This window comes from Pipistrellus kuhlii, unplaced genomic scaffold (genome assembly GCF_014108245.1).
Source record: "Pipistrellus kuhlii isolate mPipKuh1 unplaced genomic scaffold, mPipKuh1.p scaffold_m20_p_12, whole genome shotgun sequence".
Taxonomy (NCBI): Eukaryota; Metazoa; Chordata; class Mammalia; order Chiroptera; family Vespertilionidae; genus Pipistrellus; species Pipistrellus kuhlii.
The window spans coordinates 3,592,476-3,603,917 of record NW_023425427.1 but is presented as its reverse complement, the minus strand read 5'-3'; the positions used below and the strand labels follow the sequence as shown (position 1 = coordinate 3,603,917).

General features: G+C 47.3%; 1 protein-coding gene across 1 annotated transcript in view; it reads left to right on the top strand.

The window, feature by feature from the left end:
* The first annotated feature begins 1,147 nt into the window (after positions 1 to 1,147).
* The window catches only part of BRINP1 (BMP/retinoic acid inducible neural specific 1), a 147,198-nt gene continuing 136,903 nt past the window's right edge, over positions 1,148 to 11,442 (top strand). Inside the window, exon 1 of the mRNA XM_036432824.2 lies at positions 1,148 to 1,569. The gene's annotated coding sequence lies outside the window, so the exon portion shown is untranslated. The remainder of the gene's footprint in view (positions 1,570 to 11,442) is intronic.

The following is an 11,442-nucleotide window of genomic DNA, read 5'->3' as shown; positions in this document are numbered from 1 at the left end:
CATTATACAGGTGAGGAATTGAGGCTGAAGAGGTAAGAAGTGTGACCGAGATCACATAGCTGCAGGATTCCACCCGGTCTAGAGCCTGCACTTTGAATCTGGGTTCCTTTAAATTTCTCATCACTTTTCCCTTCGTGCTCCCTGCTCCTCCATCTGGTAGCTTCGCTGGCGCTGCCTACCACTGCCTAAGCTTCCAGGAGCTAGGAATGGTCCTTGCTGATTTAGTTGACGTTTAAAAAGGAAGCGAAGGAAGGGAACATACTGAATATGCACCGTGTGAGAATTCCGAGTGTGTGCTGGCCTCCTTTTCGGCCTCGGGCTGAGGCCGGTGGCCACGGCCACTGCAGCCTGCATCTCGGGCTCTTGCCATCTCTCTGGCTGCCTCTCTATGAATGCTTTCGCCCCCGCGGTACCCTCGCCCTTTCCCTGCCTCTGGCTTGATCCAGAGAACTTTGCGTCCCCTCAGCTTCTAACGCCTACATCCTGCCCACCTAGAGAAGCGCTTGCTTAATTCTGGGAGGTTCCGTGGGCTCCTGCCTACAGGATCAGAGAAACAAACAGGCTTAGAGACTCGTAGAGAGGCGCATAGATACAAACGGACCCACAGGGGCACCACCCCAGACAAAATTACACTCAGATACGCACAGACACACAAGCACCCGCATACCCAGAAACACGCAGATACTCGCGACTTGCACCGCTACGGACGCGCTTTAAGAACATCACGATGCGGGTTTCGCAGTCCCTTTCGCTGTTCACACACGGGGGGCACCTGCCACCCCGTATCCTCAGACCTGAGAGAGTCCCCAGTGGCCCAGCCTGAGCCCACCCAGACCGCCCCTCCCTCCAAAGAGGCCTCTCTCCTCTCCTCCTCCTCCTCCTCCTCCTCCTCCTCCTCCTCGCCCTCTTCCTCCTCTTCCTCTTCTTCCTCCTCCTCTCCTCCATCGCCTAAAGATGTACAAAACACTACTCAGAATAAACCTAAACCGGGCTCTGGGATCCTCTCTAACCCCCCTTACCCCCCCCCCCTCCTAATCTCCCTCCCCCCTCGCCCGCTCCCCCATTCATTTTCGCCCGTCTCCGGGTAAGCCCCTCCCCCCGCGTAGCCCGGCCTTCTCGCTCCCCGCCCAGAGACCGCGGCGCACTTGGACTTCCCTCTCCATTCGCTGGCTGCCTCGCTTCGGGTCCCCACGGCTGCGAACTGATCTGGCGCGGGGGGAGGAGGAGGAGGAGGAGGGAAGCGCAGGCGAACGAACGCAAGAGAGAGAGAGAGAGGGAGAGCGAGCGAGCGAGCGAGCGAGAGAGCCAGAGCCAGAGCGAGCGAGCCGAGGGGCAGAGGGAATAGTGACCGCCTTCCGGAGCCGGGATCCATGCCTGTCCTCGGGACCAGCCAAGGGGACTTGACGGCTGAGTATGAGCCAGGCTGCTAGGAGCCAGGTACCCTCGCGCCTGCAGTCCCCTCGCCGTTCCCGGGATGCGAGCTGGACGCAGGGCTCTCCCAAGTTCCCACCGAGCCGAATAAAAAGCGCCCGCCCGCAGCTCTCCGCCAGAGACGGACATTGACTCCAGGTAAGGCGGCCCGGGCGCTGCGCCCCGCAGCCCCTCTGCCCTTGGAGACGGCCCGCCGGGCCGCAGGAGGGGCGCCCCGGCCCGCCCCGCCCCCGCTCCTCCAGGCACCTTTCCGCTCTCCCCTCGCCCGTCACCGCCTCCGAGTCCTCTTAGGTTCCTGGGAAGGGGGTTGGGGGAGGAGGGGAAGGCTCTGTATTCTGGGGTGGATAGGGTTAAATGCGGGTTTTAGGAAGTGGCATGTGTGCTCTCAGCGCGCTCCCGACGTGTGTGTACCGTGGTAGGAACTTGATGTGGTGGTGGTGTGTGTTTGCATGTGCAGCGCCGTGCGTTTGATGCGTGTGTGTGTGTGTGTGTGTGTGTGTATGTGTGTGTGTATACGTACACGGGAGGGGTGAAGAGAGGTCCTATAACCTACTTAAGGCACGATGTGTGTGTGCGTGCATGTTTGTACGTATGTGTTTGTATGTGTCTTTCTAATTAGGTCTCCAGCTTACACGAAAATGGGATCCTTACTATGGGATCACGTAGGCTATTGGGAAACCCGCTGTGGACTTCGTCCGGAGGGCTCTGGGCTTGGGGTTTGGGAAGGATTATGGGGATAAGGATGGTGCCTTATGCAGCCCAATATTTGGTACCCACGAAGGAAAATTCTTCAAAGGATGGAGACCTGCTAACGCTTGGACTCACCATTTCATATGAAAGAAATGGCCAAACCTTGAGGCAAGGAGATGCTGTCACTTTAAATTCCACACTAGGCAGACTCCAGCGTTCTGATGGGAATCTGGAGTCACCGGATAGTGGGTGACAGAGAAAGGGGGAAGTCAGCAGTGGGCTCCTTATCTGGGGCTTGACAAGTCTGGGATAGAGTCTGCCCACTTCATTTGTAATTGTAACAGCATAACAGTACCTTAGGCTTCTGGTGCTTTGAGGGGGGATCTGGGCAAGTTTGCATGGATCCCCCTAAAGGAAAAGGAGAAAGAACCCTCCCGGGAACTTGTTCATCCATCATAGTTCCACAGGATCTCAAATGCCTGCAAATTTCATTTGGGGTGAGCATTGGGTAATATGAGAGGCGGATGAGGTGCTTCCCCAGGACAGATTCAGTCTTCCCTTCCCCATGTGAGGCAGACTTGGGGACCCCAAAAGAAGCTCTTCTTCCTAAACTGTTCCTCCTCATGGTTCCCCTGGAGTTGGGAGGACACTAGGAGGAGGCAGAGAGGCGGTGTGTGTGTGTGTGTGTGTGTGTGTGTGTGTGTGTGTGTTGAGGAAGACCTACAATTTGGAAACAGGTTGTGGGTGGGAACTTGTGGCAGGATATGGCAGTAATTGACTTAAATTGCTGCCCTGCTGTCTGTTTGCACCTCACATCTCTTGCGAGGCTCCCAAATACTGCCAAGGGCACAGGGGTGGTGGAAAGACTCTCGGTGAGGAAGACAGTTCAGGCCAATTCCCTCTTTCCTCTTTCCTCCACTCCCAGGAGACTCTCTAGGTAAGTCCCTGGGCCACCCTGGCTAGGTCTTGCTGGGCTGGGACAACGTTGAGGCCAGCCATTGATTGGATTCCTGGCTGCCTCTTAAAGGCTTGCCCTACTCAGCAAAAAATGCTGAGTTTTACTGCTGTTCATGGCTTCCAGATTCGGCAGCTGTTACTTTTCCAAGGTAAGAGGCAGCCATTCGCTGCCGTTCAGCTCTCAGAAGCAAGGCTAGGGGAGGATAAGGGCTGAGAAGCTGGGACAGAGCCTCTTATCTGGCTAGAAAGGGGTTGCTTAAAAGATCTTTTGGGAAAATAAAACTAGAAATATACTTGTCTTAAGAATTATTGATATATATGTACATATGTATCTTCTGGGGAGAAATAAAAGCAAACATGTGTTGGCAGGAACCTGCCCTGACGGGTGGGTGCGGGTGCTACCTGCAAGCACTTGCAGACACCCTGTTCTCTGGCCAGAGGCTGATTCCTGAAACTGAAGCCTTCCTAGGGCTCCAAGGCGTCTGTTCCAGAAACTCACATCAGACCAGGGCTCCCAAGTTCATTCTGGGTGGGAGTGTGAGGCAGAGGAGGAGATCCCACGTAAGGAGCTGCTCACATTTTCTCTCTTTCAAGCCATAGACAATCAAACCTGGAAGGACCATTAAAGAGCAGACAGGCAGGGCTCTGTGGCCAAGAGAGGGAAGGAGAATTCTCCAATCTTTTCTAGGGAGTTAGTGGGATGCCCAGGGCTAGACCCTGTGCTGCCTGCCACCCAGATCAGTGCCATGCTGCCCAGGGACTGTATCTTGCTCCTCACCCCTATCCTGCCACTGTGCTCCCACTCAAGACAATCGCCCTCTTCCCTCATCAAACTTCTCTTTTCAGAGATGCATTTCAAAGCGATTCCTTCTGGAAATGTAATCCTGGGGAGAAAGGGTCTAATGCCTCAATCAGTCTCCTCACTAGACACACACACACACTCTCTCTCTCTCTCTCTCTCTCTCTCTCTCTCTCTCTCTCTCTCTCTCTCTCTCTCTCTCTCTCTCCTGCCTTCAGAGAATTGCACACAGGCAGGGGTCCAATACTGGATATGATTGTAGAGAATCCGGACTGTATCTGAGCTCTTTATTAAGGCATGGTTGCTTTCCATAGAGCCAGGTGTATATACCCATCCACTGATGCAAATACTTGAAGCAAATTAATGCCTTTATATTATTGAGAATCTTGCCCTTAAGCTTATTATACATCTCCCAGTCACGGGACCTGTGTGGGCACAGATGCACTCATACAGGCGTGCACACACAGATCCAGAAACCTCTCCTACTTGTTGTATTCTCCCAGAGGGAATTGCAGCCTCCGCACCAAACCCTGTTCCCCTCTGAAAAGGCTTCACCCAACAGGAAGACTGGGACTCATGGTCAGAGAGGAGAAATATAAAGGCCTATGGAAGATAGGCTTTTGAGAAGTCAGAATCAGGCCTTCACAGAAATAGGTACCCAGACTCTGAGATGAGTGTTTGGGGCGCGGGGGGGGGGGGGGGGGGGGGGGGGGGTGGGTGCAGGCAAGCACTGAGGGAGAAAATGTGAGGGTTTCAGGACCATCTGCAATAATGCCTTTTCCACACAGGTTTTTCCGGGGCTGGATGGCACTTTGGTTCCCAGAAGGGGGAGCTGTGACTCCATTTCAGCCAAGGAAAAGCAGCTCAGAGATTCCAAATCAGTTCCTGGGCCCCTATTGAGTTTAGATGGTCCAGCTGAGGCTGCAATGAATTTATTTGAAACACTACAGGTGGGGACCTTAAAAACACCCTCCCCTGCTCAGTCCAGATAAAACATCTTGGGCTTGCAAGAGTTTGTGTTATTGACCACAAAGTCCTCTGTTTGTATGGAAAAGGTCTTTCTTTGCCCAAGGGGCCTCCAGGTGTGTGAAGACACATTTTGTGATCTGCATCCTCTAGTTTGTCCCCTCCCAATCCCTTAGACTAAATCATCAGCACATATTCCCTGAACAGGCCACTAAGGTTAGACATATCCTTCCCTTCTCTCCCTGCATCACACTTGCTAAATTCCAAAGATTAACCAATTGACCAGTGAAACCTTGCAAATCATGGTTAAGGACAAGATAGAAGTCATGGTTAAGGACAAGGTAGGGGTCATGGGAAAAGGATAAGCCTTCGAAAGTAATTCCCCAAATAACCCCTCATTGTTTTCCACTGTAATCCTTCTGCTAGGAATACCTTTATCTTCTTTCCTCCATTTCCCAACATCTACTTCTACTAATCCTACCCACATTTCAACATCCAGCTCAAATGACCTTTCCAAGAGATCTTCCCAAAGTCTTATTTTGGGATTAATCTCTTTCTCCCAGGTTCTTTCACAGAATTGTCTCTGAAACTCCATTTTAACTGTGTCTCTGTTTGCCTTGCTTTATAGCTCTGTGGGTATATGTCTATCTTGTCCTCTTCCATATGGTCTTCTAAGGAGCCTATTTTTTTTTTTAAATCCCCAAGAACCGACACATAATAGTTGCTTTATAAATATTTGCTATTGCTATTTTTCAGTCTCAACAGAAGCTATAATCCCTCTCTCTCTCTCTCTCTCTCTCTCTCTCTCTCTCTCTCTCTCTCTCTCTCTCTCTCTCTCTCTCTCTCTCTCTCTCTCTCTGCTTCATATTCACTCAAAGCAATGCAATCATGGCTTTAAAATTGTGTCACTATGCCCACAACACAGGGATGGCAATGATGATACAGAAGGTAAAATTCTGTACTGCTTAAAGTGAACATTACCCTACTGTGTTCTACGGTCTTTAGTTTTGTTCTCATTATAATCTTTCTTCTCACCCAGTGTGGCAGATACAACTCCCTTTTCACAAGAGGACAGTGAACTCATGCTGGCTAGTCCCTGGCCCCCAAGGTCACATAACCAACAGAGATAGGATTGGAGCCTAATTCTTACTTCAGCATCTCCACTCTTTCCAGCCTACCACTGACTTAATGATAACCACTTTAATGACAAACAGGATTGGGTTGTTCAATAGATGCTAGGAATAGTGAGGGGCTTCTTATTACAGTACTCTTTGAAATTGATATTATGGGGGAGTCAGGGAGCCATTGGATCAAAGAATCTGTCTTTTCTGGTTTCTCAGTAACCAATCGTTCTTCCTGATTCAAGAAGCAGGAATCCTTTTTGTAATACCCTTAACACATGGACAATTAGTCTCATTTTTAGTACTTTTAGCAACAGCAAACCCATTACCACACAAACCGGCCTGTGTTATATATAAAGAGCTTTATTGGAACCTTGACCCTAAGCCTGTCTTCTAAGTCTGTGAAGTCATACAGCACAAATATAATTCTCTCCTAATAATCCACTCTTCATATGCTATGGAAGCATGATCATATCACCACCGGCATTCTCTTTTAGATTCCATTTCATAGCCTCATCTTCTGCAACATTTGTTTGGGTCCTCACCAAGCTAGAAGTTGTCTTATGGACATTATCAAGTTAATCTGACTTGTAAGAGTTAGAAGCCACAAAAAGGGAGAGGGTGACCTGAAATTGAGAAAAGATTACAAAGGGTAATTGATTCACTCATTTATTCAACATTTATAGGGTGCCCACTATTTTTCAATCTTTGCTCTAGGTTAATACTGTGAGATAGAACTTTCTGTAATAATGGATATGTTCTCAGGGCTGCCCAATATGACAGCCATTAACCACATGTGATTACTGAGCACTGAAATGTGGCTGTATTACTGATAAACTGCATTTTTAATCTTATTGACTTAATTTTATTATAATTTAAATGTTCTATGTGGCTCATGACTGCTGTTAGTGAACAACAGAGATCCAGACATTAGAGATATATCATGGATATGGTCCTATTCTCATGGAACTCCTAGTCTAGTGGGCGAGATGGACAACTGAGTCACAAATAGATAAAATAATTTCATATAATAGTAAATGCCCTGCAAATAATAATTTGGGGCAATAGGCTAGAAAGGAATCATAACATTTGATAGGGTAGCCAGGAAAAAAACTTCTCTGAGGGGGTGATGTTGTATCTGAGCTCTAAATAGAAGGAACCAGCCCTGTGAGTATGTGGGGAAAGGATATGAGAGGTGGAGACAAGAACAGAGATGAAGTCACTAAATGGGGGTAAGCTTAGGAAATCTGAGGGGTAGTGTGATTGAGCTTTTGTGTTATGAGATAAAAATAAGAAAGGTAGGCAGGGGCCAGATCACAAGATGAGGCCTTATACAAGATGAGGGGATGAAAATTAAGACATCTCCCCCTTGGATTCTCTCCTTTTGGGAAGCAGATAGTCTGAGGACTTAGCTGAGCAGGGTTTGGAGGGTGATAGAAGATCACAATCAAATTCTCTCAATGGCTTTTCACAGTGTCCATATTTCATCAGTCGTTTCAATGAACTTTTCTAATCTTCATCTCTAGTCCTGCTCTGAATGCTGCTACATACTTTTGAAATACCTAACTCTAAGAGGGAAGGTGGGGGGAGAAGATGGGGGAGAGGAGATGGATAGGAAATGAGGAAGGGAATGAATACCTGGTGAGAAGGTAATTGAAATGAAATCTGGTGAAAAAGGATGAAAGCTGTTTGGATCAGCAGATATTTATTGCATATCTTGTCTGGGAAAGGCCTTGAACACAGTGACTTGCAGGTATAGTGATGAATCCTGCTAGGTGCTGGCAGTCTAATAGAGGAGATCTGCACATTTGTAAATAATTATCATTCATGGTCGACTGGTAATTGTTATTTCTGAAGTTCTCTGAGAGTTTGGGGAAGTGGAAGATTAGACAGAATTACAGAGGTGGTGATGGTGAGGAGGAGGAGGAGGGAGGCCAAGACTATAAGGTCTTAGAGATCAGAGACTATATCTTTCCATTTTATATTCATATTCATTCTAACTGTCATATAATAGGAGAACAGGGACTCAGAGCACCTGATTCTAGTCCTGGCTTCTACCACTCTTTATCTGGGCCATCTTCCAAACATAACTACCCCCCTTCCTGGGCTTGCCTTTTGCAAAATTGAGAAGGACCAAGCTGTGGCCTATCTCGGAAGCGGTTTGCTAAGTTTTTTTGGAAATGTTGTATGACGACATGCTTGTAAAAGCAGAGAGAGACACTCACAATGGCCATGCTTCATCGTAAGAGTTAGATGCCTGCTCTGAAAGGAGCCAATCTTAAAGAAGTCATAGCTCAGGGCACATACTCTGGCTCAAGACAGGGTGGCCGAGGGGGATGGGTGTGCTGCTATGGTAACTCTTACCATCAGATTGATAGAGTGGTAGCTTGAAAACCACCGTCCTTCTGGAACACAGTAGTCTAAAAAGGCTGCCTAGAAATCCGTAGACAGTCCTTGCTACTGAGGGGGCAAAGAAGACAATTAAGAAGATAATGAGGCTGAGGAAAAGTGAGATTAATTTCCTTTTTTAAAATATGAGGGTGAAGGGGATCTTTGTCTCTCAAAGGAACTATCTTTTAGAAATTGCAGATGGACTTAAGAAGAATAGACTAAATAGACCACGTGTGTGAAAGTTACGGGTGGTAAATTACCTGGCCTGTCTGCTCTCCAGCGGAGGACACACAGGGAATAGAGAGAGCCTGGTGAGGACTCAGAATATATCATTCTGAACAAACCCCGTTCTCCGTTGGCAGAGATTTTTCTCCCGGGTGCAGAGCTGCATGCCACGATGCTGGGACCATCTTGGGAACAGCTAAGAGATTGTCTTCCCCAAGAATGCGCAGGTAGATTCATAAGGCAATTAGCAAAGCATCACTTTTGTGTAAACTGCTAAGGTTGAAGCAGCAGGGGTCCAAGTAAATGACCCATCTGAACAGCTAGAACCTTTTGTGAGAGTTAGCCTTTTCTGAGATATAATTTATCTTGCCGTTGATGAACCAGTGGGAACTTCTGGGAGAAATCAGGGATCCTGGAGTGATGCAGAGCAGCCGAATCACTGATCACAAGCTGCTCTGGGTGGACAAGGAGCCAGCATCTGGGATATGATTGCATTTCAAAGGACTCACACCTCCAAGCGGTCAATTCTTAGTCTCCATTCCAAGGATATGTGGTCCACAAACTGGTGGACTATGGGATTCTAGAGACCCTGAGACCCTGAGATACACCAGAAAGAGCCCTCAGAGAACTGTGGCACACATCTGCTTTAAGTCCCTTTCAGTCTACTTGTTCTTAGATAAGCTGCATTTCTGGTGGAATTTGATGGGCTCTGAGTTTATGGCCACATCAAAGGGGGAGAATCGACAAGGTGCCTTGGCTGGCATTTATAAACATCTGCATAGGGACCATTAAAACAATAAAACCAGTGTTTTGGCATGTTTAGAAATGTAGGGGAGGTGGTAATACAGTTTTTCTGCTGGGACAGATTTTGGAGGGACGACCCTTTGAGATAAAGTGGTTCTCACCAAATGCCATCGCCAGAGACGGCGAGGCAAGGAGGGCTGAGCAGGGTTGTAAGAATTTTATCCTGAATGCACGTCAACAGGACAGCCTCATTCAAACCCCAGTGAAGCCTTCCACATGATCCTGAAACCATTACCTGATCAGCCACAGTTTCACCTGCCCTGTCTCCCACATTCCTGGCAGTGAGGATTACAGACGTAGGCAGAACATAGGATAGGATGTGAGGAGGTTCTGGAAGGATCTTCTTCCCCAATATTTAGAGATGGCTGAAATGCCACAATTTTAAAACCCTCCTCTGGAGTGGCAAAGCGAATGCACCTACCATGTCGTACATTTTTTGTGCCCCAGTGTCAGCCCCTCAAAGAGGACCTCCCTGGCCACCTGCATCTCTATTATGCTCATCTGACTGGTGTGTGTTTATCTATTTATCTTCTCCCTTACCTGAGTATCAGCGCCAAGGAGGCAGGGACAAGTCAGTGCCAATCACTGCTGTATTTCCAGCTCCTAGAACAGTGTCTGGCACAAAATAAGTGTTCAATAAACAATGTTTGCTTGTTTTTCAATGAAAGAACCAAAATCACATTTCATAAATGTTTGTGTTTGATTCAGGTTTCCACCAATGCCACATAAGAGTATCTTTTTCCTTTGCATTCTTGCCAAGACTGAAACCTGACATTAAACAAAAAAGAAGCAAACAAAAACCCCAAAAATGAAAAGAAAAAACAACAACAACACAACATGCAACCTGTTAATGCTATCTGGCACCACATTGTTGTTTTCATTTTTTATTGTTAGTAAAATTGAGTTTTTTGAGGTTTTTATTGTCTTAGGTCAATATTTTTAGCTGGAAACCCCACCCCCAGATCACATTTGTATAGTAGATGATCTTATGATCATATCTGCACTCAAGTTCCACTAATAGGGAAGAGGAACTCTGCCATGAACCTTTCCCCTATATCTGTTTTTCTTCTCCTTCCTACCTATTCTTAACCCCATTCAATATTCCTTTCTTTATACATACCTGTGCATATATGTGTGCATATGTATTTAGAGAAACATCACACATACATTCATATATATGTATATACTATATATGTTTTTCTTTCCTTGTAACATCTGGCTGTCACAATTCGTGCCATCCACCTCCACCTTGCTTCTTCATAAGCTGCTTTTAAAATTGCTCCCGTTACAGAGGTGCCTTTGGTGATCCCATTCCCAAGGAAAATAAGATCTTAGCTCTGGCCCAGAGTTAGAACAACTGGTCCTCGCCTCAGCAGCACTTGAACCTCCCCAGCTTTAAGGCACAAATAAACACACAAAGCTAAGGTTTGCTGCCGAGGCACTGTGAAGTTAAATCACTATTTTAAGAGACTATGAAGCTGGCAGCTAGGAAGCACTGGAAGAGGGGAAGGTATTCATGGTGTTGGCAGATAAAGGAGAGAAAAGAAAATTCAGGTCTTAAAGAGATTTAAGAAGCCGCCCTGCAGTGGCGCCATTTATAACATCCCCTGAAAGGTGTAAGATAGATGCCTTTCTCATTTAGATGCACAGAAGACCGGGACGCAGGGCATGGCCTGAGTGACAGAATGGTGGAAGATTTGCAACCATGGACCTGACCTAAGACAATATAAACCCAGCAGCAATAATCAGCCTTGATTTTGGGAGGCCACCAAGCTGCTAAGAGCTGGACTGATGCCTCCGAGAGGTGGATGGCAGGAGGGCAGTTCAATGAAAGAACGTTATGTCCAGTGTCTGATGATATGGGTTGAAGACCTACTGCTATCATTTATTGTATAACTTGGAGCAAATCCTGTCACCCCTGAGCCACAAGGTCCTCGTTGGGAAAATGGAGAGGATGATTCCGACTTCACAGTGTGGCAGTAAAGGGTAGATGATATAAAGCACGTTAAGGCATGCAAGCACTTGGTACAATAAATGGTAACAGTGAGGAAGAGGGGA